The sequence below is a fragment of the Lycium barbarum genome, chromosome 1, assembly GCF_019175385.1.
Source record: "Lycium barbarum isolate Lr01 chromosome 1, ASM1917538v2, whole genome shotgun sequence".
In the NCBI taxonomy this organism is placed as follows: Eukaryota; Viridiplantae; Streptophyta; class Magnoliopsida; order Solanales; family Solanaceae; genus Lycium; species Lycium barbarum.
The window spans coordinates 89,197,347-89,224,505 of record NC_083337.1 but is presented as its reverse complement, the minus strand read 5'-3'; positions in this window follow the sequence as shown (position 1 = coordinate 89,224,505).

The window sequence follows — 27,159 nt, the reverse complement described above, 5'->3', positions numbered from 1 at the left end:
GTATTTGGATCGCATAGTCTCTTCCGCTTCCCATGTCATTTCTTCTCGTTTACTACTCATCCATAGAACCTTAACTGAGGCCACCTCTTTGTTTCTAAGCCTCCGTACTTGCCTATCTAGTATGGCAATGGGCACTTCTTCATAATTCAACTTTTCTGTCACTTGCACATCACTTATTGGCACGATTGTAGTAGGATCTCCAACACATTTTCTAAGCATCGAGACATGGAAAACTAGATGGACTGATTCCAAATCCGGAGGTAGGTCTATCTCATAGGCCACTTTGCCTATCTTTCGTACAATCTCATAAGGTCCTATGTATCGGGGACTAAGCTTCCCCTTTTTGCCAAATCTCGTTACACCCTTCATCGGTGACACTTTCAAGAATACCCAATCTTTCACTTGGAACTCTAAGTCTCTTCGATGATTATCCGCATAGGACTTTTGATGACTTTGGGCTGCTAACAACCGATCATGTATGAGCTTGACTTTCTCTATGGCTTGCTGGACTAAGTCTGATCCTACCAATCTAGCCTCTCCTGTTTCGAACCACCTAATCGGGGATCTACACTTTCGCCCATACAAAGCTTCGTACGGTGCCATCTGAATGCTAGAATGATAACTATTATTGTAAGCAAATTCAATGAGTGGCAAATGATCATATCAATTACCTCCAAAATCTAGCATACATGCCCGTAACATATCTTCAAGAGTCTGAATGGTGCGCTCAGCTTGTCCATCGGTCTGCGGGCGAAATACGTGCTAAGGCTCACTTGGGTCCCTAAACCCTTTTGGAAAGACTTTCAAAAATTGGCTGTAAACTGAGTTCCTCTGTCTGAGATAATAGACACTGGAACACCATGGTGTCTTACTATCTCTTTAAGATAAAACTTTGCATAATCTTCTGCCACATGCGTCGTTATGACTGGTAAGAAATGAGCTGACTTGGTGAGTCTATCCACAATCACCCATATGGAGTCATACTTACGGCGAGAACGGGGTAGGCTTGTAATGAATTCCATGTTAATCACTTCCCACTTCCAAGTTGGGATTTCTATAGCTTGCAACAATCCACTCGGCTTTTGGTGCTCGATTTTCACATGTTGACAATTGGGACATTGAGCTAAGAATTCCGCTATATCTTTATTCATTCCATTCCACCAATATATCGACTTGAAGTCATGATACATTTTCTTCGCTCCGGGGTGAACAGAATAACGGGAACAATGAGCTTCCCTTAATATCTGGTGGCGTAATCCTGCCATATCAGGAACGCATACTCTGCCTCGGCATCGGAGAACTCCGTCTCCTGTGACATCAAATGATGAATCCTCTTTCTGAGGGAGTGTCTCTCTGTAATGCATTAGCATGGGATCTTCATATTGTCGCTCTTTCACTTCTGCCACTAGCGCACTGACTGAAGAGTCGGCAATTCAGCTTCTACATCTTGATCCCGAACTAGATGATAGATACACCCTTGTGTGATCATTTTCCTTGCCTTCAGATAGGAAATAAACCTACCTTTTGGTGACGCCGTATTCCCTTTCTATTCTAGGACTGGTTCTCCCAAAAATTGGAAAGGAACCATTTTGATTCTACAATCAACATTGGCATAACAAGAAGCCAACCAATCCATGCCCATAATAACATCAAAATCCACCATTTCAAGCTCATGCAAATCAATCATGGTACGACGATGATAAATCACAATTACACAATTTCTATATACTCGGCTAGCTATTACCGATTCATCAATGGGTGTAGACACCTCAAAAGGTTTAATCGACTCCGGCTCGACTCTAAATCGACCCGCAATATATGGAGAAACACATGACAATGTGGATCCCAGATCAGTCAAAGCATATACATCATGAGAGAATATCGACAACATACCTGTGACCACGTCAGGAGAAGACTCAAGCTCTTGGCATCCAGCCAAAGCATAAACACGGTGCTGAGGACCGCTAGAACTGGGAACTCCCCCTCTGCCTCTACCATGGCCGATTGGCGCATGTGAACCTGGCCCCATAGGGCGTACAGATGCTGAAGACCCGGCTACCGACCCTGAAGGCTGGGTCCTACCTCTACCATGAACTGAGGGGCAATCACGCATAATATGGCCTGGTCGACCACATGAATAGCAAACATCTGAGCCCATTCGGTATCGACCCCAATTCAACTTCCCACACTGGGAACATCGTAGTGCGGGTGGCCTTGCCTGACCTGAATCGCCTGTGAACTGGGACCCTGAAAAACTCTGAGTCGGCCCGGAATGAGTAGATTTGTCGAATCTCTGGCCTAAAAACCGTGGAGGCGCACCAGTCATAGAATAGCCTCCTGAGTGCATGGACATCTGCTGCCTGTGCCTGCCTCTGAAGTCACTCATCGGACCTGAAGATCTGGCCCTCTTGCTATGACCCCTATCCTGCTCGTGTTCACTTCTCTGCTGTTGTAAACTTTCTTCTAAGTTCTGAGCATGAGCCTGAATGCGTGCAATATCCATGTTGTACTGAAGGGATGCAGTCAAACATCTATCCATCAAATGTGGCCCTAGGGCTTTTACTAATCGGTGCACTCGGTCACCCATATCCGCTACCATGGATGAAGCACACCTAGCCAAATAATTGAAGCGGAGGCTATACTCTAGAGCACTTATGCTACCTTGCCTCAAATTTAAGAATTTATCGGCCCTAGCTCGCCGAATTTATGGAGGCATATAGTGCCGGAGGAAATCATCAACAAACTCTTGCCTTACCGGGGGAGGTGCATTGGCTCCCCGTGAAGCCATCCAAACCGTATACCATTGGATCGAGACATCTCTAAATATATATGACGCTAACTCCACCGACTAGGTGTCTGAAGCATGCATCAATCGAAGCGTCCTCAACATACCATCAATGAAGTCCTGAGGGTCCTCCTCTAGCTTTGACCCAAAGAATTCTGGAGGGTTCAAAGTGATGAAGTCAGGGGCCCTTGCACTAATAGCCCTGTCACCCTTCCCTGTACTTTGCCGCTGAGTCTAAGCAGCAACCAACTGGGTAAGCAAATGTATGGCCTCTTTCACATCTTGGTCTAAAACATCTGGTGGGGGAGCTGGAGGTGTTGGGGCTCCCTCACGCTCCTCTAATATAGCTACTGAACGGGAGGACTGAGATTGAGCTGCACCCTGGGACTCACTTTCCACTACTACCGGTGGCGGTGCTCTTTTAGCCCGCTTTTCTGCCACCGTCTTGCCCTTTTGGGCTGCTGTAGCCTTTCTCTTTACAGGCCTTTCTAAAATACACAACACACAATTAAGGGACAAGAGTTTCTTATACCATAGCTCTATCGCACGATTCTTATGAAGAAATAAGGTCATTTATTCCTAAAATGTCTGTAGGTTCTTGTTTATAAGTGTGGCGCGCAACACACCCATAACCAAGACTCTACAAGACACGACTCGTAGTCACACCCTAGGACTGAACCGCTCTGATACCACTTTTGTCACGACCCGTCTAGAGGGCCGCGACGAACGCCCGGTGCTAGCCCACCCGGGCACCCCTTCGCTTACACTTATACTTACATCTAGGTGAGGCACATAATAAAACATACATTTCTACTCATCATTCGTGCTAGTCCCATTGGACGACAATGCTTGCATATCATGGTTGGCATCTACACCACGTCAATGTACATGGGCCGACAAGGCTATCCAAATGATATACAAAATATAGGCCGACAAGGCTAGACGTCTCTAACCATATACACATGTCTACGAGCCTCTAAGAAGAGTATAACATATCACATAAGCGGGACAGGACCCCGCTATGCTCGTAATTATATACACAAAAGAATAAGTACCCAAAAGTTATGGCTCCGAATGAAATGGAGCTCTCCTAGGTAGTCTCTGAGAATACCGCTATGGATCGAGGCTGTCTCCCTGTGCACCTGCGGGCATGACGCAGCGTCCACAAAAAAAAGGACGGCAGTACGAAGAATGTACTGAATATGTAAAGCATGATCAATATCAATATAGAAGCATAATAAGCAACATGAGAAATAGCACAAGATGCGAGACAGTAATATCATCGTCATAGGCACTTACTTGCCGTGCATAGGATATTTCCGTTCCGTATTTGTATTCGTATTTGTATACATACCTCTATTCACATTCATATCATATCATATTCGTATTCATACTCGTAACCATATCATATACATAGCATTTATATAGCCTACCCGACAATGCAGGATCGGTGTTTCATACATACTTGGCCAACCAAGGCTCAAGGTTGCTCATACCTGGCCCTACCAAGGCTTCAGGGTTACATCTACCTGGCCCTAATAAGGCATCAGGGTTACATCTACTTGGCCCTACCAAGGCGTCAGGGTTATCCGTACCATCTGCAGAGGTGTGCGCGCATTACGTAATCATATACATACTTATTTACATATTTTTCCTGTCCTCATAAGCTCGGGGTTCCATAGTAGTCATACAAAGACACATATATGTAATAGCTCATAAGCATCTTTACTATTTACATTGTTATCATAATCGTCATCAACATCGTTATTACTATTATTGTGATTCATCACATTTATCTTTATAGGCTTACTCGTCATACGAGGGATTTAGTACAATCGTGGCGTATCAAGAATCATGAGCTTACTAGCTCGGGAGATTCAGTCATTTGAAAGACATCATAGTATCATAGAAGAGTTAGGTATTTGGCCAAAGAACCATGCCTTATGATAGAAAGGTTAGCCTTACATACCTTTTTCGTTCACTATTTTACACTTGCGCGTTCACCTCCAATGCTAGCATTTCTACCTTCATTAAAGTCATACTATCATTAGAATCGATAGCTAGCATATCTGACCAAAACTAGAGAAAATTGGATAGCCTGTTCTTTATTTATACGACATTCCTCCATAGCGTATATCAACTCCCAAACGTCAATAATGCATTAACAATACCGTAACAATAATCATTATTCATCCACATTATCCACATTTCTAGACTTACTTTCAATTACTCATATCCATGGCTATAGCACACAACTATGTCCATTCACATACATTGCTCATCTCATGTTCTCAACATCATTTATAACACATTTACATCACAATACATCAAGACTCATAACTCAATTCAAACTATTTCTCAAAATGGCACTATTCCACATTCATGACCCATTTCGCCATACCTCGCTACAATCCAAGTATTTCAACTCTTAAATACCTTAAACAACATAGAAACATCATAAATCTTACCTTAGATGTTGCTAGAACAAGCCTTGGTTGATAATACTCCACTTGAGCAAAACCCTAGTTTATCTCCAATGAGATTTCTTGACTTGTATGATCCTTAATGGGTTTTCTTATACTTGATTCACTTAGTTTATGTTGTTGATCACCAAATATCCTTGAATTCTTGTGAAATTTTTGTAGAGAGATGTTTTAGAGACAAGGGGTGTCATGTAGAAGTGAAATGAAGTGAAATAATAAACTTGGTCCCCTTTTTAATCACCCAAAATCTGATCGGAAGTGAACAGTCGTCGAAAATGCACAGTGGCCATAAACCCAGTTTACGGGCCGTATTTTGATTTACGGTCCGTATTCTTAGTCCTATTTAACCATTTAGACATTTGGCAGAAAGTTGAAGTTTTGGAATGTTGAAAGACGATAGCAGTTTACGGTCCGTAAACCACTTTACGGGCTGTATTCTATTTTACGACCAACTGGGTCGAAGTGCAAATCTGCAACTTTCGCATTTTAAAAACTCATAACTAGTCATCCCCTTCTTAGTAAAACACCGTACACTCATACTCTTCGTTTGTCTATTCATTGTACACTCACGGAGAAATTTCCGAGGTGTAACATGATGATACCCGGACCTCAAATCTATCTTGGAAAAGCATTTGGCACCTTGTAATTGGTCAAATAAGTTATCAATCCTCGGAAGAGGATATTTGTTCTTAATCGTCACCTTATTCAATTGCCGATAGTCAATGCACATTCTCAAGGAGCCATCTTTCTTTTGAACAAACAATATAGGCGCTCCCCACGAGGATGAACTAGGCCTAATAAAGCCTTTCTCAAGTAAGTCTTTCAATTGCTCCTTCAACTCTTTCAATTCAGCGGGAGCCATTCTATAAGGAGGAATAGATATAGGCTTAGTGTCTGGCAACACATCAATAGCAAAATCAATCTCCCTCTCAGGAGGGAGGCCTGGAAGCTCTCCCTCTCAGCTTCTGCATCTTGAACCCGAACTAGATGATAAATACATCCTTTTGTGATCATTTTCCTTGCCTTTAGATAGGAAATAAACCTACCTTTTTGTGACGTAGTATTCCCTTTCCATTCTAAAACTGGTTCTCCCGGAAATTAGAAACGAACCATTTTCATTCTACAATCAACATTGGCATAGCAACAAGCCAACCAATCCATGCCCATAATAACATCAAAGTCTACCATTTTTAGCTCATGCAAGTCAATCATAGTATGACGGTCACAAACCACAACTATGCAATTTCTATATACTCGGCTAGCTACTACCGATTCACCAACGGGTGTAGACATCTCAAAAGGTTTGATCGACTCCGGTTCGACTCTAAACCGACCCGCAATATACGGAGTAACATATGACAATGTGGAGCCTGGATCTATGAAAGCATATACATCATGAGAAAATACCGATAATATACCTATGACCACTCATGAGCTAACAAAAATTGGGCAGCATTTCTCCTATTTCATCGACTTCCACTATATTGCAAAACAACTCCCAACAACCATAATAACATCCAAAACATCACAATCAAGTAGTCATATCCCATTAAGTCTCAAAATTCATTCTCATGTTCAACTTATATCAACAACTTCACACCAACCCTTGCACAATTTGATACAACACGTCCTTGTCATCATTAATACCCTTCATAACAAGATTATATCCAAAGAATACTAAGAAACATGACTCAAGTTAGTTTACTACTAAAAAATATCATGAAATCAATATTTGGACCTCATTTTCTACTTTCTTCTTTCACCCAAGTTATTCAACAACTAAGTATTCTTAATAACATGCGCCACACTTATAAATAAGAGGCTGCGGGCATTTTAGGAATGATTGACCTTCTTTCTTCATAACATCGTGTGATAGAGCTATGATATAAGAACTTCCTTCTCCTTAGCTGTGTACTGTGTATTTCAGAGATGCTTGTAAAGAGAAAGGCTACGGCAGCTCAAAAGGGCAAGACAGTGGCAGAAAAACGGGCAAAAGGAGCACCGCCAACAGTTGTAGAGGAAATTGAGTCCCAGAATGCGGCTCAATCTCAGTCCTCCCAGTCAGTGCCTATTTCTGAGGAGCGTGAGGGAGCCTCAGCCCAAGCTCCAGCACCTCCGGCTCCTCCACCGGATCCTTCAGGCCAAGATGTAAAAGAGGCCATTCATTTGCTTACTCAATTGTTTGCTGCCCAGACTCAGTGGCAAAGTACAGGGCAAGGTGATAGGGCCGTTAGTGTAAGGGCCTGTGACCTCATTATCTTGAACGCTCTGGAATTCTTTGGATCAAAGCCGAATAAGAACCCTCAGAATTTTATTGATGGAATGTTAAGGACGCTTCACTTGATACATGCTTCGGACACCGAATCGGTTAAGTTAGCGTCCTATAGATTGAGGGATGTTGCGGTCTACAAACCCTAGCAAGTCTTCTAACACATGGATATCTTGATTCTTGCTATTTGATCTTTGATTTCTCTTTGGTTTGAGTGGAATATACTTGGGATAAGTTTCTAGAGATTTTAAGGGTTTGGAAGAAGTGGGAAATGAAAAATATGGGCTTGGGTCATATATATATAAAAAAGGAAAAAATCTGGAAAAAGTGACCCAGCTTGGTTATACGGACAGTTATACGGTCCGTATAACTTTATACGTTCCGTATAAGTTATCGTATAATCCCACTAGGGATTGGCCTTCTCTGGAATGTTATATAGACCATTATATGGAGCGTATAAAGTTATACGGACCGTATAAGTGGTCATATAACCCATATTTTCCAAACTCTCTCTCGTTGATTCATTTGACCTCCAATCCTTGTGGAACCTTCTTGGCACTTATATAACACAAGATTAACCATAAAATAGGCCCCATAGCAACCCTTCAATGCATTACTAAATAAATATTAGCTCAATTGGCGAAAACCTTTCCAAACATGACTTAAATCTCACTTCCTCTAACGAACTTAGTTTCACATATTCATATGACTTCAAAATCCTATGGTACACACTTTAAGCTATCTAATACTTTTCTTAACCTCGTAAGGACTTCTTAGGAACCTTAAGCTCGCATTAGTCTACTCACAAGGAAACAAATTTGAGATTTCTGAGATGTAACACGTATAAGGGTCTATATAACCTTTCCAGAGAAGGTCAGTCCCTGGTAGTATTATACGGTCACTTATTCGGACCTTATAAAGTTATATGCACCATATAAGTGTCCGTATAAATAAATCGGGTCAGATTTTTCTCCAATTATATATATGTGACCCAAGTTCTTATTTCTCATTTCCCACATTCTCCAGAACTCTTGAAGGCTCTAGAACATTCCCTATGTCATATTAACACAAATCCAATAGAAATCAAGGATTAATTACCAATAACCAAGAGAATTAAGTGCAAAGAAGCTCATTAGGGTTTGTAAAAGAAAAGAATTCCATTGGTGTTGAAGTTGGGGTTTCTCTCAAGTGAAGTATATTCATTCGAAATTCATCCTTACATGATCAAAGGTGAGTTTTACATCTTCATGTTTTTAAGAGTATGTGGTTGTTGAATAACTGGAAGGAAGGGAGGAAGAAGAATATGAAGCTCAAACATGGATTTAATGAGATTCTTTAATAGTAACTTGACTTGAGTCATAATTCTTAGTATGCTATGAGTATAATTTTGTTGTGGATGATATTAATGACGTTGAGGAACTATTATATGTGAACGACTATGGTGTTGTGTTGTAGTTATGGTTATGAATGATTTTGAAAAGGAGTTTTGAGGATTGAACAATGATTAACTTGGAAAATTCTATTGATTATGGTATTGTGGGTGTTTGTATTGATGCTTGAGAGTTGTTTGTTATATGGAGAAAGTTGCTGAAACAAAGGAAATGATGCCCAATTTTCGTTAGCTCTTAGTCACTTTAGTTTAGACTTAAGCCTGTTTTAAATGATCTAATTTAGTATGAATTCTCTTGAATGTAGAGTCATGAGCTTGGAAAGAGAACGTGTAGTCATTAAGAAGACGTCAAGGAATGTTAAGGCTAATCCCTTTCTTTCAAAGGCATGACTCCTATATTACTATTTCCTACACACTTCCATAACCCTCTTACATTCCAAAAGTTGAGAATCCAATATTCTTAATTACTTCATATGAGATAGAGATACGATATGTTCTATGATAATGATGATGATGATTCTATTTCTAGAGATTCCAAAGCTTATGAATTGACACTAGTATGAGCTTCATGACCTTATGTTATAATTTCCTTGATGTTATTCCTTGTTGGCTATCTCACCTCATGCTACTAGTTCCCTCAAGGTGAGACATGGCAATTATGAAAGTTCCATAATATAATCAGAGGTTACTGACCGTATGTCACTCTGATAGAGTTATAGCTTTCACTTGGGCTCTCATGCATGCTTTATGTTATGTATATGTATGACTATACCGTGCCTAGTTAGCCGGGCAAACACAACTACGATGGGCGTAGTGGGCAGCTTATGACTACACCGAGCCTAGTTGGTCGGGCAGATACCACTAGTGGTCATACCGTACCTATATGGTCGGGCAGTTTGTGTATGTATTTATATGATATGATGTTGTTTTAATATAAAAGTTAGCATGCATGACTCTACCTGAAGAGGCAATTAGTTACAGGTTATCCCTTCATCTTAAACTCTGTTATTTCTTTATTATGTTGTTACACATGCCTTGCATACTCAATACATTGTTCGTACTGACGTCGTTCATTTTTGGACACTAAATTCATGCCCGCAGGTATACAGGGAGACGGTACGGATACATAGTAGCCTTGTCAGCCGTTATACAGGAGCATTCCACTACTCTAGAGGTGCAACTTATTGGTATATTCTTTTATGTATATATTTGGGGCATGGCAGGGTCCTGTCCCGTCCTTATGATTTTAGCACTCCAGTTAGAGGCGCGTACATACAAATGTGTGAGTAGTAGATGTTATACGGTATCCTAGTGTATATTCTTTGCTTATCATTGTGTAGCCTCGTGGGCTTATGTACATATATGTTTTGAGGGATATTCGAAAATCATTTCATGATAAGCTTGTGTTGGGAATGGTATATGTTCAGGTTGAGTTTAATAATAAGTCTGATAGGTGGTGCTCGGTATGCTAGCTCTTGGTACCCAGTGGCCCTCTAGTTGGTTCGTGACAGACAGGTCTAGTGGGACCACATTGTAGTCTGTGCCGCCGGGCACATGCCGAGCCTTTTCGTATGTGTGACAGGGGTTGCTTTTGGTACAAAAGTCAGTGGCACCAGATTCGAAGCTACCCTAGCTTTAACTGAGGGGACCAGAATAGGGGCAGAGGGAGAGCCCCGAGTGCTTATAGTACGAGAAGATAAGTGATGTCGGCCAGTACACTTACTGTTTTGAAAAAAAATATTATAAACCCTTGAGAGTGGTGTTGATATTTTATATGTTATATTGTAAAGATAACTTTTGGAACATTATCAATGAATGTAGTTATACTGTAAGTGGTTAGCATCCTTAGAAATGCTTAATTAACAAGACAACGATATGACTAGATGGAAGTTGTATTTTCTTCTAAGGATAGGTATAGGAAGGATACGCATATGTTTTAGTATGACCCTTAAGTTCTATCATGCGAATGGTTTACAAGCAAAAAGGTAAAACAGAAACGATGGAATAGGAAAAGAGTGTAGATTATAAGGATTGAAATGTTTAATGTCCATGACGATACAATATGGAATTGAAAGATTCGTACAGAGATAGTTATGTTGTTTTGAGCATTAATGGGATCAGAATGATTAGAGAAGGGTAGAAGGACAATGTATGTTACTCCATGAGATATATATTGACGGAAGCTTTTTTACCTATAATTCCAGATTGACAAAGATGTCATAAAGCTACATGAGTATAAGGATATAAGGATCATGAGTAGTCATAGGGGAATGGGTACGGTTAAAGGTAAGACCAAGATGTGAAAGATATCCTCCAAAAAGTTTTACGACTACAGGATTATCAAGTAGTAATGCAAGATTGGGTAGCTAATGAAGAAAGCAAGAAATGCTTGGCGAAGGCAATTTAGAATAATATAAGAAGCGGAAGAAATTATAAAGATTGACCTAACGAAAGTTTAAGCTAGTTGAAGGCAAGTAGGCTAGGAGAATTTTTGACCCTCTATGTATATAGGAACTCCAATAAATTACCTTAGGGAAAGGAATGTTACCTCTGACCACTTGTAAGCTAGCAAAAATATGAAATTATGAAGGCCAAAATGACGGAAAGCGTGGAACAATGAACTATAGCCCTAAAGGGGAGAAGATGAGATGATAAAGTATTAGGTCAACAACGTGCCTTGTTAATGACGAAAAGATAAAAATAATGGGATAAAAAGGGATTTTAAGAGCAGAGCTAGTAACGTACAAGCACAATAAGAGTGAAGATGAACTGATAACGAGTGTGCTCAGACACCTTAACGGCAATATCGACTTGAATAATGAAGTTAATGTCGAAAGATATAAACCCAAGGAAATACCATGAATTTTAAAAGGGTAAAGATAGAATAACGAATCAATCATAAATAGTTGGAAAGGGACCCAAGTACGATAGCACTTGAAGTAGACCATGGTAATGTTTAGATGGTGTAGTCAATTTGAGTTGGTTATACTGCTATAAAATTACTACCGCAAGGGTTAATGAGGTGACAATCACGACAAAGGAGTTATTACCATATTATAAGAAGAATCCAAGATAGAGAAACTATCAAGTTGGAAACAATAGAGTCGACATGAAGGATAAGGTTTGGGATTGATATAAGAAAAGGGCGAGAGTAGAAAGACTTTGTATAAAGTAAGCTCATATGATGACAATACTTCTATAACCTGGAGTAATTTATGACGGAAAATGATATTCATTTATGGTAACATGAAGACTGAAGTCCAAGGATGATGTCCGGTAGTTCATGTACAAGAAACTCAGAATTTGAAGGGACTAGAGTTGCGTGGCAAGCAAAATATGAAGAGATAAGTCTGAATAAATAATTGTTGAAAATAGACGATAGCAAGAAGGAAGAAGAAGTATTTTATCTCACATAATACGGGTGGTTTAAAATTGACATGAAGGAAATTGAGCGAATATCGTAATGAATACGACTACTCTTAAAACTACAAGTGATCAACAAGCAAGCAAACTAGAGGAATCGATTTAGACAACCAACAATTGGCATATACAAGACCTACGCCTGGTTAACCTGAGAATTAAAGGCTGGATCATTAGATGATATAAAACAAAGCATCGTAGAATAATCCAAGTGCATGGAAATTCAATTTAGTAGTTGTACGATTGAAATTAGCAAGGAGTAAATTTTGGAAAAAAGTAATGAAAGATAAAGTATAGCATAAGGTGTTTCAAAACATACAAGATTCATTGGAACTAGAGTTTGAGATACAAATTAAGAAACAGCCGAAGAAAGATCAAGGACAGGGTTAGGAGAAAATGTTATTGGTAGAAGGATCTCACTTTTAGAAAAGACTAGAGGAGATTACGGAGGTACGAAGAAAGTTACGAGCTCGAACTCAATAGGAGTGGATTATGGATATATCAAGGCTGCTGACGAGTTTTGAGTATGACAAGAATTTTGAGATAAGAGTTGGACAGAGATCTAACATCCACCCTATCACATTCATTGTTACACCTCGAAAACCTTTCTGCATCATGTGCATTGTGAGTAAACTAACGTAAGCTTGAAGAGGTAATGAAACCCTTATAAGGTTAATGAATACTCTTACCAAGTCTTAAGAAATCATCTAAAGGTTCCGGGATCATACAAATCGAAGAATATAAGTTTGTCGAAAATTTGAAAAAACGTTGACAACATTGTGGGTCAATTTTGGAGGGGTATAAATCCTAGTATATAGGGAGTTTTAAGGTGTTTCAAAAGCCTAAAATGAAGTTCGTTGAGTCTAGTTTCTTACGCAACAAACCTCTCATCGATACAACATCGGAGTAGAGAATTATGAATATTACATGTTAGGCTGACAAAGCAGAAAACGCGCGCTACAGTAGTTGCATTGCTACAGTGCCACCGACTTTACCCACCTATAAAAGGGTCAAGACCCCATTTTTATGCACCAAAAATAGATCCTAAAGACCAGCACACATATAGGAGCAAATATATCATAAAAAGTGAGGGTTTGAAGAGATTTTTGGCTAATCAAGGCTCGGGTAATGCATAGTTACGGCTATAGAAATATTTTGCAGTGGATTTTGGGCTTGGGTTCAAGATAGATATTGGAGATATTTCTGTTTTAACAAGAATAAGGTATGAATCTATACTTATCAATGTTACTTTTGGTTTATTCACGAAGATAAAGTGATTAAAGGGTTGTATAATAAAGTTGTGGGTTGAGAAATCGGATAAACATCGTGTGGGATGTTTTATGGCATATTTTGATGTTAGTGATGATGTTGATGATGTTAGTATTGTTGTTGTTGCTTTTGGTTGTTGGTATTGTGATTTTGGGCTAGAGATATAAACATGGAAGATGCTGCCCGAATTTTGGTAGACTATAAGGAATTTACTTTGAAGACTTGAGGAAGCACATGACGATAAGCCTAATAATAATATGAATGATTTTATATGTAGATTACGAGACTAGGAATGATCATATGTAGATTGCAAGACAAGAAGTAAGTTGCAAAGTCGAGAAGTAAGCTTCAAGGTATCTTAAGGCTTTCCCTTTCTTTCATTTTGGCATGATCCTATGATACGAGCAAAAAATGAGTAATCGAGTCTCCATATTACTCTACTCTTAGAAGTGCTAGGAGTATCTCAGTTCTTGATGATCCTATACCCTTTGTTATGATTGCATTTACATATATGCATATTGACCTGTCACCAGATGGCGTTATATACGTGTATATATACAGAATCGGGGCCCCTGCCCTACCCATTTACCCCGGTTTCAATTTAGTGATTCATGCCTATATATATATATATATATATATATATATATATATATATATATATATATATATATATATCCTTTGAGGACTGTGACTCTACAGTTTATGATATCTATCAGTCAGCAGATCATGTTGTGAGCGCCCTCAGGTGGCCCAAAATGAGCATAAGCAGGTATGCTATGTATATTTTGGGGCATCTAAGAGGTCAGCTTCTGGGTGTCCGTCATAGCCCTCCGGTTGGGCTGTGACATTCATTTAGAATGTCAATTGTATACCATGGTAGCAAAGAATTACATTAATAAGATTGTGTGGAGAAGAGAATTGTTGAATGTCAAGAGTTTGGTAGAATGATACAGAATATGATAGTTATTATGCAAAAACGAAGAATGATTAATAAAGAATTTGGTACGAATGTAGTAGGTCCGATTCTATATGGGTGGGTAAGAATATCCAATTAAGAACCCGCCCACTTTCATTGAATAGGTACTAAAGGTTAGTGCGAACAAAAGTTCTAAGTGGATAAGAGGGCCAACTTCCATTAATGAATTAACACACAACATTGAATATCGTACTATCTGAGGAAAAGACTCACTCACCTGGTTAGAAAAACTTCAATGTTGATGAAATGTACTAGATAGTATGTATGTAGTAGAAAGAATTTCTCTAGAAATAAACAAAGCCTATAACGCTAACGAAGAACTCTACAGTATCAAGAGCGTGAGAAAGATAGTTTAAAAGGTAAAATAAGAAATGAGGCCCAAGTATTCGGAATAGCATCTTCACTAGAGGTATGTTTCTTGACAGTGTACTTATACTCACCTTTGTACGAGAAGAAACGACTTGATGTGTTATGTTATATAGCTTACAAGGTAGGATGGGGACTTCTTCTGCTTGTCGGCAAGCCTGAATAGTCATATTTATAGAGGGGACACTGTTACACCTCGGAACTTTGGGTTGCTGAGCGGTGAAGGGACTAACGTAAGTTAAGGTGAACATGATGTCCCTACAAGTAAGAAGGGGTACTTAATAATTCTAATTAAGATTACAAAGAAGTTAGAGGCAAGAGAGAAAAGTTCGTCAAATGAAACTCCAACGCAGTTCTGCAAAAAGGGGGTTCGACGACCGTTCTTTGTACCGTCGAACGAGTCGACGCTTAGTCGATTGTGCTGTAGAATTGAGCTAGAGCGAAGACCATTCGACGAACAGGTCAACGCTCCGTCGATCAGTTCGACGGACCATTTTTCTTACCGTAGAATGAAGGGAAATGATGGATTGCTCATTGCAAATTTAACGACTTCGACGGCCAGATCAACGCTCCATCGATCGTACCGTACATCTCGGTCGGGACTGATTTTGAGAATTAATATAAAGACCCCTCCTTCATTTTATTTCATTTTCATCTTACTCTTCCACACACCAAGAACTCTCTAAAACCTTCTCCATCATTCATTTACAAGAATTCAAGGGAAAACCATGGTCAACTACACCAAATCCATGAAATCAAGTGTATGAGACTCATTAAAAGTTCATCTAAGCCAAGAAAACTCATGAGAAGAAAGTTAGGGTTTTGGTGCAAGAAGAGAAGTTCCACTTGACTGTTTGTTCATCCATCATCTAAGGTGAGTTTTATGACCATTTTATATGGTTTGAGTGGTTAAAGGTTGAAACACTTGGATTGTGGAAAGACATAGAAATTGAGTCATGACTGTGTGAATAGTGTCATTGTTGAATAGTGATTGGGATGAATCAAGAATGTTGGTATGCTGTGATTGTGAATATGTTATAAGTGACATTTAGACCATGGAATAAGTATTATATATGATAAAACACGATAACGAGTTATAATCATAATTGTGGAAGAATCAAAGAGAAATTGTGAAATTGTGGTAAATGTAGATGATTGATGATTGTTGTTGCGATATTGTGAATATTGTTATGTACGTTTGGGAGTTGATATAGAATGTGGGAAAAGTAGTAAAATCAAAGGAAGTGCTACCCAATTTTCCCTAGAAATAGCAAAATGTTCTCATAGCCGACTAACTAATGTTAATGCGAATCTTCTTGAAGGTAGAAAAGAGAGCATCAAAGGGGAACGACCAAGCGATCGAGTAGTTAAACGACAAAGGTATGTGAGGCTAGTCCTTTCTTTCTATGGCATGAATCCCGTAGTATGACTTTCCTTCCTCTCCATGAATCTCTTAAGTTCCAGAAAATATGAGCCTATGTTCCTAAATAGCTACACAAGGTAATGAGTTAAAGTATAGAAGTTCTAGATGTTCATGATATCATGTTCCTAAAACGTCAATGATGTCATTATTGCTTAAACTCACCTCATATACTATTCCCTTCAAGGTGAGGGAGAATGTTAATGAGTGCTCCATAGTGAAATCGGGGAATCACGACCTTATGTCACCCCGATAAAGCATAGTTGTCCTTGAGTCTTTATGCGTGCACTATGATGAGCATATTATGACGATGATATAACACCGCGCCTATTTGGCCGGGCAGTCACCGCTAAGGCGGGCAGCTATACACCATGGCCAGATGGCATGGGCAGACACCACTAGTGGGCGGCATGAGATGATACCCCGCACGCGGGAGGCCTGGACGCAGGCTAATGATTATTACACTGATCCGATATGGACGGGCAGCTTATATATTTATGCATATATGACATGATGATGATTATGAGTAAGCCAACATGCATCATTTCCTTTATATTTGATAGTCAGAAACAAATGTTTCTTATTGATGGTTCCTTTATTTCATTGACGTAGTATTATTGTTTATGCCTCTCATACTCAGTACAATGTTCGTACTGACGTCCATTTTCTTTGGACGCAGTGTTCATGCCCACAGGTAGACAGGGAGGTTATCTTGATCCAGACTCTAGGAGCTGTTGGCTGATTTGAGAGCACTCCATTGTTTCAGAGGTGCTTATGATTATTCTTTTGTGTACATACGTATATTTCGGGCATGACGGGGTCTTGTCTCGTCCTTATGTCTAGTACTCTAGTAGAGGCTCGTAGATACACAGTGTGGGCAGAATGGTCTCACGAGGTTGCTACCATGTATGTATGTATCTATATATTATCTCAATAACCAAAAGGCTTGTGCATATAAAAGCATTTATATTTCCGAATGAAAGATGCTTTTCTTATAACTTGAGTATGATTTTGATAAAAGAACGTTTAATGAGTATGATAAGTAGTAGGACGAGTGGTGCTCGGTGGTTAGCCCCGGGTACCCGTCACGGCACCTAGCCGGGTCATGACAAAAGTGGTATCAGAGTAGTTCAGTCATAGGGAGTGTCTACGAGCCATGTCTAGTAGAGTCTTGTTTATTGTGTGTTGCGCGCCACATCAACAAACAGGAGGCTACAGGGTATTTAGGAAAAATGACCATCTTTATTCTTATGAGATCGTGCGATAGAGCCGTGTATAAGATTTTATCCTCCCTAATAATGTGATGTGATTTCAGAAATGCCGCCAAAGGGAAAAGCTACAACCGCCCAGAAGGGCAAGACTACGACAAAAAGACGGGTAGAAAGAGAGCCGCCAATAAATGTAGAAGAGGGCGAGTCATATAATGAGGGCTTATCTAATACTTTCTCCACCCCGCCCAATGTAGAAGAACCAGGAGGGGCTTCAGCTCTAGTTCCTCCACCGGTTGCTTCGGGTCAACAAGTGACCGAGGCCATTCATCTATTGACACAGTTGGTTGCTACCCAAGCACAGCGGCAGAATGCGGGCCCAAGTGATCGGTCAGCTAGTACCCGAGCCCGTGATTTTATGAGCTTGAATCCTCCAGAGTTTTTCGGGTCAAAGCCGGATGAAGACCCACAAGGTTTCATTGATGAGATGTTGAGGACGTTGTGGATTTTCCACACCTCCGAAACTGAATGTCACGACCCAACCCTATGTGCCATGACTAGTGACCGAGCTAGACACTCATATACATACCTACTAGATATAGTTAAACTGAATCTATAAACAATATGGAACTTTACAAAAGAACTCCGAAAGTTCATAGCATTATCATATATGTATATTCAGATAATTGTCTCTTGAGGAGTCACAACTGATCAAATCATAAAATGATACGGAAGCCGACAAGGCTGCCACTACACATCAATATCATACGCAAGCCGACAAGGCTGTCACTACATGCAGACATCATATCATATCCAAGCCGACAAGGCTGCCATTACAGACAAACATATCCATAGCACATCATATAGACACAGCTGAACAGAACTTATACACAACCCACACATATGTCTACAGACCTCTACAAGTAACGATAGCGAAATATGACAGGACAGGACCCCGTCGTACCCGTGGATAAACATACATATATATATATCATAAGATCTGTACCAAAAGTCTAAAATTCGGAACAACGGAGCTCTCCAAGACAGCTGAAAGGAAATCCTAAGCTGAAGGATCACCAAAGTGAGTATCTGTACCTGCGGGCATGAAACGCACCCCCCCCCCCCCCCCCCCCCCCCGAAGAAAAGGGGGTTAGTACGGAATATGTACTGAGTATATAAAGCATGAAATACAGTAAAGAGGATCATAATTGAAATAGAGATTACCATAAACAAATTATAACTTTTAAAACGTCAATACACTTGCCTTATGAAATGAAAATCATGCATATCAATATCATATATCATATATATATATAACGTGTCCCGGCCCTCTAGTGAGGGACTCGGTGAATAAGGTCGCCACATACCATCCTTGGTGCCATAATCACATCATCACAACATCACATCATCACACCATCACATCATCACACCATCATATCATCACATCATCATATATATATATATATATATATATATATATATATATATATAACGTGTCCCGACCCTCTAGTGAGGGACTCGGTGAACAATGCAGTGAAACTGTGCACGAAAACGTGTCCTGGCCCGGGACTCAGTGAAAGACATATTGATGCACGCACGAGTAGAGAAGTGAGAAACTATATGCAATTTAAATCATATCTGAGACTCAATGGAATAATCAAAACGAACCATCATTTGCAAATCAAGACAATAGTCATATCAAATACCTTTCAAATGTCACTGTGAATCATATAAAAATAGAACTCTGGAACTATATGTACGTATCAAAACATAATAAAGTAAGTTCTGGGAATCAAGAACATTAGCCATCCTAGTGGCTCTAAGAATAGGAATTTCTTTGGAACTATATACACATCGTCTGTTTGTTTCACAAAGATCATGCCAAAAAGAAAGAAGGGTTAACTTTACATACCTGCTAATGGCTATTCGCAAACCCGTTCGCTTCGTAGCTCTTTTAGCCTATTTTATATAAAAGTAATGTTATCGTTAGTAACTACACTTTCCAGTTCGTCAATCCTTAGCCCATCGCTTATAGAACTTATTCCTTAACTTATACATTCTCGTTTAGGGTTTTTCATTAGTTAAGGACTTAACGAAAATCGGGCAGCATTTCCCCTATATATTCGCTTAACCCGAATTTCCAATTATTCTCCTGTTAACACAGAAATACCAATAATAGAGATATACATATAAAATTCTCACAATTCAGCCCATAACAATTCCAACAACCCAACAACTTCTCTAAATCCATTTCAACCCACAATTTCCTATAATATCAATTTCATGCATTTTCTTGCTTCCAATTTCATCCAGCCCAATTTTAATAACTCCATTACAACACTATTATCACAATTACACCATAGAACAAGAAAATCTTACCTTAATTTTCTCGGAGGAATTTCTACTCTTAATTGCTCCAATTTCGCAATTTCTTCTTCCTCAATTCAATATCCAATGTTGCTATCACCTCCTTGAACTTGTAATTCACTTTGGAATTTAATCTAAGCAAGCAAAACCTTCATTTTTTTTAAAAATGGACTGCTATGGCTGAAAGCAGCCATGGCCGAACCTCCCTTTTTTTTTCCTCTAATTAAACCTTGTTTTCCTCTTAATTTGTTTAGTTGAAAATGGAATGTGTACATATCTATTCTTAATCATCAAGCATCATTTATAAGGAGGCTAATACTCCTACACGTGCCCACTCCAATGACTCACCCATTTGATCATGCTTTATTGTTTTTTTTTTGTTATTTTTTTGGGGTGGGGCCCACTTTCAATAATTAAATTAATTAATCACTAATCCCTACTTAATAATTTAATCATAATTAATTAATATCTAATCTCCAAAAATATTTATAACACTAAATAAAATTTATAAACAATTTATGTTTTAATTAAAATTGAAAATTAAAGATTTCAATTTCGTGTCCGAAAATGATCCCGTCTTTAACTTGAGTTGATTCTCTTGCGAATAACTCGACGTATAAAAATACGGGGTATAACACTGAATCCGCGGAGTTGGCATCTTATAGACTCCGGGATGTAGCAGTCTTATGGTATAATAACTGGGTATTATCAAGAGGAGAAAATGCGTCTCCTCTCGTGTGGCAAGAATTCGTAGATCCTTTCATTCGTCATTATTTGCCACTCGAGGTCCGCCGAGCTAGAGCGGATAGATTTCTAAGTTTGAAACAAGAAAGTATGAGCGCCCCGGAGTATAGCCTGCAATTTAATTCCTTGGCTAGGTATGCCCCGACTATGGTGGCCGATATAGGAGATAGGGTGCATAGGCTTGTAAGTGGTTTGCGGCCACATTTGTTAAAGGATTGTTTAACGGCCTCGTTGCAAGAAGGGATGGATATTTCCCGAATACAAGCCCATGCCCAGAACTTAGAGGGACGACAGCCACAACCAAGAGGTGATCGTGATGTTGATAGAAGGCAAAACAAGAGGGCTATATCTCTGGGGGCAGGCAGTGATTATAGAGGGGATCGAGGCAGACTTAATCCTAATATTCAGGCCATTCTGTGACTAGTACACCTCCTCGATTCACGGGTAGGATATTTGATCGCTTCTTTCGTTCAGGACCGGGTCAGAGTTCGAGGGCCTCAGATTCTCAGTTCAAGGAAGATTATAGTCAGAGGAGACCCTCAGTACCGCGATGCAACCAGTGCGGTAGATTACATTCCGGACAATGTCGCCAAGGTTCGGATGCTTGCTATGCTTGTGGTCAGGTTGGGCACATGATGCGAGATTGCCCGTCGACGAGCGGTAGAGTTGGCATTCAGCTCACAGGATCAGCAACTGGCTCCTCTTCAGTGTGCCCGGTATGGCAGACTCCTCAGATTCCAGTGGGCCGAGGTAGAGGCCGAGGGGGATCATCTACTCCAGGTGCCACTCAGCCCTGTATATATGCTTTAGCCGGACGACATGATCTTGATTCCTCCCCTAGATGTGGTTACAGGTACATTATGCATATTTTCCTATGACGTATATGCCTTGATAGAACCGGGTTCTATTTGTTTCTATATTACCCCGTATGTTGCTGGTCGTATTGGGGTGAAACCTGAGCCAATCAAACCTTTGAGGTATCTACTCCGGTTGGTGATCCCGTGATAGCTAGGAAAGTGTATAAAAATTGTGTGATAGTGATATGTGATCGCCAAACTAAAGTTGATTTAGTTGAGCTCGAAATGTTAGAATTCGATGTGATCATGGGTATGGATTGGTTGGCCTCATGCTATGCTAATGTTGATTGCCGGATGAATGTAGTTCGATTTCAATTTTCGGGAGAGCCCGTGCTTGAATGGAACGGTAATACAACGTCTCCAAGAGGTAGGTTTATTTCCTACCTCAAGGCAAGAAAGATGATAGCCAAAGGCTACATTTATCATCTAGTCCGAGTTCATGATACCGAAGCAAAGTCGCCAACTTTCCAATCTATTCCGGTAGTAAATAAATTTCCGGATGTGTTTCCAGACGAACTTCCAGGCCTTCCTCCAGAAAGAGAAATTGACTTCGCCATTGATGTGTTGCCGAACACCATGCCTATCTCTATTGCTCCTTACTGAATGGCTCCGGCAGAATTGAGAGAGCTAAAGGCGCAATTAAAAGATTTGCTTGAAAAGGGGTTTATTACACCCAGTTCATCGCCGTGGGGAGCACCAGTCTTGTTCGTGAAAAAGAAAGACGAATCTCTACGAATGTGCATCGATTACAGGCAGTTGAACAAAGTGACGATAAAGAACAAATATCCTCTCCCAAGAATTGATGATTTATTTGATCAGTTGCAGGGTGCCAAGTGGTTTTCTAAAGTAAACCTGAGGTTGGGCTATTATCAAGTGAGGGTTAAAGAAGAAGATATTCCTAAAACAGCCTTCAGAATGAGATATGGCCATTATGAGTTTCGGGTGATGTCGTTTGGGTTGACTAATGCTTCGGCAGTGTTCATGAATTTGATGAACAATGTATTCAGGCCACTCTTGGAGTTATTTGTGATAGTATTCATTGATGATATTCTGGTGTACTTTCGCTCAGAATCAGAACATGCCGATCATTTCCGTATTGTTCTTGGAATTCTTCGAGACCGACAATTGTATGCGAAATTTTCAAAGTGCGAGTTTTGGCTGAATTCCATAACATTTCTGGGCCATGTTATTTCAGATGACGGTATTCGAGTTGATACTCAGAAAATTGAAGCTGTGAAGACTTGGCCAAGGCCAATGACACCTACAGAAGTTCGTAGTTTTCTGGGATTGGCAGGTTATTATAGAAGATTTGTAGAGTGCTTCTCATCTATTTCCACTCCATTGACGAAGCTAACACAGAAGTCAGCCACATTTCAATGGAATGATGCTTCTGAACGCATCTTCCAAGAGTTGAAGGACATATTAACCTCAGCTCCAGTCTTAACACTTCCAGAAGGGTCAGATGGTTATGTTGTATATTGTGATGCTTCCGGTGTTGGATTAGGATGGGTGTTAATGCAGCATGGTAGAGTCATTGATTATGCTTCGAGGCAGCTGCGAAAAAATGAAAAGAACTACCCAACTCATGACCACGAATTAGATGCAGTTATTCATGCATTAAAGATATGAAGACATCACTTATATGGCGTACATGTTGATATCTATACAGACCACAAGAGCCTTCAACACATTTTCAAGCAGAAGGAGTTAAATCTACGGCAGAGACGGTGGTTAGAATTATTGAAAGATTATGACGTGAGTAATTTATACCACCCCGGAAAAGCAAATGTAGTAGCCGATGCGCTTAGCCGCCGATCAATGGGTAGTCTATGCGAAGTTCCTACGGAAAGGAAAGAAATGATTCATGAGCTTTACCAACTAGCTAATCTTGAAGTACGTGTAATTGATTCAGGTAGTGCAGGGATTGGTATTAATGATCCCACGGTTTCGTCTCTGAATGTGGAAGTGAAAGAGCGTCAGTATGAAGATCCGCAGTTGAGCCACTATAGAGACACATTTCATGAAAAAGAGAGATCTCTATTTAAAACTTCGATGGATGAGACCCTTATATACCATGGCTGGCTATGTGTTCCGAAGGTTGCAGAATTGCGCCGACGAATTTTGGAAGAAGCCCATTATTCTCGGTATTCTATCCACCCGGGTGCAAGAATGATGTATCACGATCTCAAATCGATATATTGATGGGATGGCATGAAAAGAGACATAGCAAAATTGGTAGCTCAATGTCCAAATTTCCAGCAAGTAAAGATTGAACATCAAAAACCAGGAGGGTTATTGCAAGCAATGGAAATTCCTACGTGGAAATGAGAAGTTATCAATATGGATTTTATTGTGGGGTTACCCCGTTCCCGAGGCAAGTATGATTCTGTATGGGTAATTGTGGACAGATTAACAAAGGCATCTCATTTTCTTCCAGTCAGGACCACATACTCAGCAGAAGATTATGCGAGGTTATATCTCAAAGAAATTGTGCGACTTCATGGTATTCCACTATCAATTATCAAAGATAGAGGACCACAGTTCACAGCCAAGTTCTGGGAGTCCTTTCAAGAGGGTCTAGGTACCCAGGTGAAGCTTAGCACGGCGTTCCATCCACAAACTGATGGGCAAGTCGAACGTACTATTCAGACCTTAGAAGATATGCTACGAGCATGTGTGCTGGATTTCGATGGTAGTTGGGATGATCACTTACCCCTTATTGAGTTTGCATACAACAATAGCTACCATTCCAGTATCCAAATGGCTCCATATGAAGCATTATATGGAAGGAAGTGTAGGTCTCCAATTGGATGGTTTGAAATAGGGGAAGTACAGTTAATAGGCCCTGAATTAGTTCAGCAAGCGGTAGAAAAAGTCAAAGCGATTCGAGATCGATTATTGACAGCCCAAAGTAGCCAAAAATCTTATGCGGATAATCGCCGGCGAGACTTGGAATTTCAGGTTGATGATTAGGTATTTTTGAAGGTATCGCCAATGAAGGGAGTGATGACATTTGGCAAGAAAGGAAAATTGAGTCCCCGCTACATTGGGCCCTATAAAATTATCTGTAAGGTGGGCCAAGTAGCCTATGAATTAAACTTGCCTTCGGAGCTTGAATCAGTTCACCCAGTTTTTCATGTCTCAATGCTCCGCAAGTGTGTTGGAGATCCAAAGAGAATTGTTCCGATAGATGATGTGCAAGTGACAGAAAAGTTAGCATATGAAGAAGTACCCATTACCATCTTAGACAGACAAGTACGAAGACTTCGAAACAAGGAAGTGGCTTCAGTTAAGGTCTTATGGCGGAATAACAATCGAGAGAAGATGACTTGGGAAGTGGAAGCGAAAATGAAATACAAGCATCCACACTTATTCCAACCCTCAGGAGAGGTTCAAGATGAAACTCTGGCAACATAAGGTATGTATGCAGTAAATGAAGTGTAATAATTAGAGTATCTGAACACCCCTATTTCCATCATTACTCAGATAGTATATCCCCCATCTTCGGGAGCTTTCGTAAGTCTTTCGTAGAGTTTTACTATTTTTGTAGCCCTGTGCGGCAGATTATTATGGGTTGTTGTGACAGGATGGTAGCCCCATATTACGAGGGAAACTCTGGCAAAATTTTTGTAGAATTCTTGAGTACTTAACATTCGAGGACGAATATTCCAAAAGGGGGGGAGAATGTTACACCTCGAAACTTTGGGTTGCTGAGCGGTGAAGGGACTAACGTAAGTTAAGGTGAACATGATGTCCTTACAAGTAAGAAGGGATACTTAATAATTCTAATTAAGATTCCAAAGAAGTTAGAGGCAAGAGAGAAAAGTTCGTCAAATGAAACTCCAACGCAGTTCTGCAAAAGGGGGGTTCGACAGCCTTTCTTTGTAGCGTCGGACGAGTCGACGCTTCATCGATTGTGTCGTAAAATTGAGCTAGCGAAGACCATTCGACGAATTGGTCGACGCTCCGTCAATCAGTTCGACGGACTGTTCTTCTTACCGTAGAATGAAGGGAAACGACAGATTGCTCACTGGAAATTTAATGACTTCGACGGCCAGATCGACGATCCGTCGATCCAATCGTCGCTCCGTCGATCGCACCGTACATCTCGGTCGAGACTAATTTTGAGAATTAATATAAAGACCCCTCCATCATTTTATTTCATTTTCATCTCACTCCTACACACACCAAGAAATCTCTAGAACCTTCTCCATCATTCATCCACAAGAATTCAAGGGAAAACCATGGTCAACTACACCAAATCCATGAAATCAAGTGTATGAGACTCATTAAAAGTTCATCTAATCCAAGAAAACTCAAGAGAATAAAGTTAGGTTTTGGTGCAAGAAGAGAAGTTCCACTTGAGTGTTGTTCATCAATCATCTAAGGTGAGTTTTATGACCATTGTATATGGTTTGAGTGGTTAAAAGTTGAAACACTTGGATTGTGGAAAGACATAGAAATTGGGTCATGAATGTGTGAATAGTGTCATTGTTGAATAGTGGTTGGGATGAATCATGAATGTTGGTATGTTGTGATTGTGAATATGTTATAAGTGACATTTAGACCATGGAATGAGTATTATATATGAGAAAACGCGATAACGAGTTATAATCATAATTGTGGAAGAATCAAAGAAAAATTGTGAATTGTGTAAATGTAGATGATTGATGATTGTTGTTGCGATATTGTGAATATTGTTATGTACGTTTGGGAGTTGATATAGAATGGGGGAAAAGTAGTAGAATCAAAGGAAGTGCTACCCAATTTTCTCTAGAAATAGCAAAATGTTCTCATAGCCGACTAACTAATGTTAATGCGAATCTTCTTGAAGGTAGAGAAGCGAGCATCAAAGGGGAACGACCAAGCAATAGAGTAGTTAAACAAAAACGGTATGTGAGGATAGTCCTTTCTTTCTATGGCATGAATCCAGTAGTATGAATTTCCTTCTGTCACGACCCAGCTAGGGGCCGCGACGGGTACCCGGAGCAATTACCGAGCACCGCTTACTCTACTGCTTGTCTTGCTCATTTATTACTCTTTTATCAATTTTACATACCAATTGTAGGAAAATCATATTTAATTAAAACATAAATACTTTATATACATTTGCCTCTTGGCCATCAAAATAATATACTTACATATGAAAACATCTTGTGAGACCATCTAACCCACACTGCGTATCTACGAGCCTCTACTAACATAATGAATACATAGACGGAACAAGACTCCGTCGTGCCCAAAATATGCATATATGAATGTACATCAAAAGGATATCCATAAGCACCTCCGAACAATGGAGTGCTATCTATTAGTTGACCGCTACTGAGGACCTGGGCCAAGCTCTCCTCCCTCTCTACCTGTGGGCATGAACACAGCGTCCGAAGAAAGGACGTCAGTACGAATATTGTACCGAGTATGAGAGGCATACATAATGAAAGGAGACATTAATAATATGGGGATAACATCAACATAGGACATCTGGATCTGACTGATAGTCATAAATGAAGTAATGCTTGCTATCTTACTCATACTCATCATCATAACATGTATGCATTATATGCAAGCTGCCCGTCCATGTCGGAACGGTGTGATAATCAATAAT